This window comes from Equus przewalskii, chromosome 29, assembly GCF_037783145.1.
Source record: "Equus przewalskii isolate Varuska chromosome 29, EquPr2, whole genome shotgun sequence".
NCBI classification, from domain to species: domain Eukaryota; kingdom Metazoa; phylum Chordata; class Mammalia; order Perissodactyla; family Equidae; genus Equus; species Equus przewalskii.
In genome coordinates, this window is record NC_091859.1 from 17708457 (window position 1) to 17713480 (window position 5024).

Here is a 5024-nt window from a genome sequence, read left to right on the forward strand (position 1 = left end):
TCAAAGTGCTTAAATATAAACGCAGAGAGAGAACTGGAAATAAAGATGATTCAAAAATTTTTATTATTGTTATGTATTTACTTTTTAAGCAGACAAGTATAAAATTAAGGAATTGCTCAGATGACCAAGTCAGGAGCCAAAACATCTGGCACAGGGAAGTAAGAAAATAAAATGCAGGTCTTGAATAGAAAAATTGCAATGGGTTAATTTCTGCTGGGGTTCAACATGCTACGCATTAGCAAACAAATAAGAATCGTGCTGGGTCTCGCTTTATCAGATTCCTTTAATTTACTAGGACTGCATATTAAACTAAATTGTTAGCAGCTGGTCGCCTACAAAAACGTAGCTGAACTCCTGGGAGCTATTGTATAGCTGCCTTCTTAAAACCTGTCCCAGTGTGCACCAAATTGATGTTGGAAAGAAAAAGATAACTCTTTCCAAAGTGCCTTATTTCAGCCATTCAAATTCATCTTTAGGAACCCAGGGGACATGTCCCCCAAACACTGTGTTCCATATTGCTTCAAGCAAGGTAGCTTCCTCCCCAAGCTCCTTGGTGCTCCCTTCTCTCTGGTGAACTTATTGTGAGTTCCACGGCCTATCTATGCCCACCATGTACTTGATTATCCTTGCTCACCGAAGCCCACAGCAAACTAGTTCCGCAGTCCCAGCTTGGATCTTGAATCTTTCTCGTTCTGGAAGCCTTCCAGTTTTCTCAGTATGCCCATGATCCAGATTCCCTGTTACTATATGTCTAAATGGCACCTCAATGGCTTGCAGCTGGAAATAAAAAAAGATTTTTCTTAAAACAAGCAAAGAAAAACAGCAACAACAACAGAGGTCACAGGCCAAGCTTGAGTAATAAATACGGGAAAAACCTACAACCTGTAAAAAATTTTAGGAATTAGACATAGATTTGGTCCTTTGTTTTCTTCTCAGGAAGTCTCCCCTCCTGCTACTAAAATTGCTTTATGTCATAAAATTTTGGTTCACTTTGGCTCTGCCCCCTTTTTGCCCAGTTAAATAGATGGTTGATGGAAAAATCAAAGTTTAGGGACCAACTTTTTCCCTTTGGCAACTTTCATTTCCTGATAATACTGGATAATTACCAAATGCTATGTGGTCATGCTTTGTCACTTCAAGTGCACTTGGGAAAAATACTTCTTGTGCCTACTGAGTAATGGCTTAAATGAAAGAACATGCTCAAAAGAATACTTTATCTCCATGCATAAAAAACACTGAATATTTATGATTTTAATTGCTACACAACATGTGCATACTCGTTTGTATAATTATATACATTTTTAAAGGGCAAGGGGAAAGGACGACTTTATGACTATAATTCATGATGAGCAAGTTGAAAATTTCTATTAACTCAAGATGAAAATTTATAAAAATTCTCTGGAAAAAATCTTAGTATTCTCTATATGGTAACTGGCATTTTTATGTGTTTGTGAAATAACTAGATACGAGCGTACAGTGCTTTTAGATAAAAAGGGAATGCTGTTTGCTAGACTTTTCTGCCTCTTTACTAAATGGATAATTCGGAACTAGGACATGCAGCTTTATTTCTAAGTTTGTTGTTTACCAAAACACATCCTAATGCAACAGCGTATGAGGAATTAAAGGAAAAATGCCAAACACGCCGCGACACGCAAAACGTAGTTAGCCATTTGCTGTAACTACGCTGCTTTCATTCTCCAGCCTTCTCTCTCCAAGACCGAGAGTTTCTGCGAGTGAGGCTAAAAATAGCCAGCCAAGCCTAACGACTACCTTCTGATTGGCTCAGGGCAAAGGCCACTCAGCCAATGAGAGCTTCTGGGAACAAAAGCAATTCTTTTGTGTGTGAGACGCTGAACCCACGTCAAAACAGCTTCAGGCTGTAGAAATGATTTTGGTTGAGATTTAACAAGGTAATAATGCATTTCAGCCCTCTGAAAGGTTTGAAGCAGAACAAAGGGGGTAGTGAAATCAACAAAACAAATGGAGCTCTCAGGCTTTCGGAGGATGAATCAGCCGGCTGCCGGGGCTACACACATTTGCAAACCTAGCAAAGCAAGAGCGCTAGGATTTTCTTCTTTCTTTCTGAGCTTTTAACTTATTTTCTAAGCGTCTTCTCTGCCTGACGAAAAAGCTAGCAAAGGCGTTACAGTCTGACTACGCACAAGTTTGTTATATGCTGATTTGCTGATGAATAGAAAGCAACTCGTCCAGGATTCCTTTAAATGGCACAAAAAGAAAGCAAAGACTTATGTGCCATAAATAGGTAGATAGTAAAGCTCCCACAAATTTGGACTTTCGTTTCTGGGCATCAAAAACAGCGCATGTTCTCAAAGTAAAAGCGGTTCTTGATTAACGCTGTGGTAGCTCTCAGGATAAGGAAAATAAAGCGCATTGAGCTTTCGGAGGTTCTGGCCGCCTTCGAGGCAGTGGCGCCTCTAGGGGTCGTTGTTGCACAGCTGACGAACCTCCTCAGAGCATCTGTCCCCCTTTAATCTTAAATGAAAGGAGAAAATGGGTTTGGTAGGTGCCTTTCAGGTAGGACAAAAGGGAGTGGGGAGTCAGTGTTTGAAACCCTTAAGCATGCTTTATGGCTATCACTATGGGACAAAGCATCGTATAACAATACAGATTACTTCACATGGAACTGAAATGCTGTACAGGACAAAATGTTGCTACAGTAACCACTGGAAATGTTACATAACACGTAGGAGCTCGTAAGCCATTTCATGGCTTTAAACTGGCTTCATTAAATGAGTGATCATTCAAAGATGGCGTGACACTTCATAGGCTCAAAGTTTTTAAGAAAGACACAAGGACACACTCTAACCTCCATACAGATTACCCAGTCCAGAACACCGTCGGCAAAGAAATACAGATAAAAATATTACTTACATGTTCTCTTCTCAGAAAACTACAGGTTCAACACGTTTTTTTTTTGTCTTGAGTATAGTTTTTACGATAAACCATTAGTGAATGAAACTTTAATTAAGCTTTATTCTTGGCGTGGCATAAAAGACCTAAGGAAACCAAACATCTCTGCAAAGTGGAATCATACTTTTATTGCGTGATTAGGTGTAATCAAGGGGCAATATTTCTTTAAGATTACCTGTTAAAGGAAATGCATAGTCTGCTCTGAAATATTGCATTTGCTAATTATTGGTCCCAACTGCATTTATGAGCCTGTAGTAGATCTTTTTCCATAAAACACAGATGGGGGCTGGGGTGTTGCTGAGAGAAGTATTTTATTCGCCTAACAAATTATACAAAAGCTAGAAAGGTAGTCCTTTTTTTTTGCGTTCACTTTGTAATAGTCTCCTTCTGGAAAAAAAAAAAAAAAATCCACCTAGGAATTATATTCCTAAACAACTCAATCCCCAAAGGATGGTGTATATGTCGTTTCCAACATTCAGTGTCTGGAGAGAATGTGGGTTCTGTTCTCTTGCAGTACTTTGTGAGTTTTATAGTCTTGGCTTTATCATGTTGGCCCAGAGCCAGTTAAAGGAATTCATCACCCACCGTTTAGTTGCAACAGACCATGAGGGAGTGTCCAGTGGTTGGTTTAGAAGTAGGAGGGGGTGGTTGCCAGTGGGAGAGGCCGTGAGAGCTATCTGTGCCTTATCTCCCTGCGCCTGACAGCTGCTGAGTTGTTCAAGCCTCAGCCGTGACAGCTGTCCCTGTACCATCATCACAGTGCATGGTGGGAGCCGAAGAGTTGGGAAGAAGGAAAGCAAAAATCCTTTCCCATGTGCTGATGCAGCTCTGCAGCTGGAGCCAAAAGCACACAAGAAGCTGCCTTCCTCACCTTCCTGGAGGTCTAAAGTATCCCTCACAGGAAATCAAAGCTGCTTTCTTTCCACAACTGGTCATCAGTAACAGAAAGCCTTATGTGAATGTCTGCATAAAATGTGTGTTTAAAAATATATTCTTATTTTTCCCATTTCCGTCATGTTTCCCTTTCATTTTGGACCATGCTTTCTGTTCCAGGGTGTAACAGACTCTGTGCCTCAGATTCATCCCTTCAGAGAGGAAGGTGGTCAGGCAAGAAGCAGAAGACTGAAAGGCTTCCTAGCTTTGGTTTCCAGGCCTACGCCAATAATTTAGGAGAGACTCACTGACTGTTGGCCCCAGAGCAATGGAACCAGAGCCCGGGTCCCCAGATGAATGCTGGAGAGGCAGGATGACTCCAGAGTTCAACATTAGATATTGGAAGCCCAAAAAATGGAGGTGGATAAGGGAGAAGTGACCACACCCAGATTCCCAACCCTCCAAAGATTCCCACCTGAGACTGTTCTAGAAGCAGGGGCCAGCTCCCAGGCCTCAAGGAGATCTCTTGGATAGTGAGAAAATCAGATGTGACCATGGTAGCTGGAACATGACAGCCTCGTCCCTGTGTTCAGGAAGATTTCAACTTCTCAGTCTTTGGTGCCATTTTGGTAAGGCTACAGCAATTCTTGACAGTATGGTGGAAGTGAGTCTTGGAGTTAAAAGTAGGATATTTTTGTATTAAAAATAATACAAAAGGCATTTCTTGCATATCTGAGATTTAAATCATACAAAAACCATACTTTATATTTTCCAACCACTATGTTATTCATTACTTCACTTGATCCTCAGTACGATTTTATAAGGGAGTTAGGTATTTATCATTTAGCATTAATAAAGCAAGCCATTCTCATTTTTATGTTATTTTTCACAACACTCTCTGGGGTTTGTTATTAGTATAATCTCCATTTAAAAGACATTTTACAGGGTTTATGGTCTCTAAGTTGAGGGACTTGGCAAAGTTCATGCAGGCTCCATCTCCTGTGCCAAAACAAAATTGATAATGGAGGTACTTTCCTGGGTAATTTTATTTTCAAATCTTCCTCTTTTTTAGAATTACCTGTATCACTCATGTTTTATTGTTCATTTTAGAAACAGAACCACAGGTTCTGGAAGGAACGCTGGCTTGGAAGTTAGATTTTGAAATGAACTGTTACATAAGTACTTAGGATTTAGTTAGTTAGAGGTGCCAGGGAGAAACC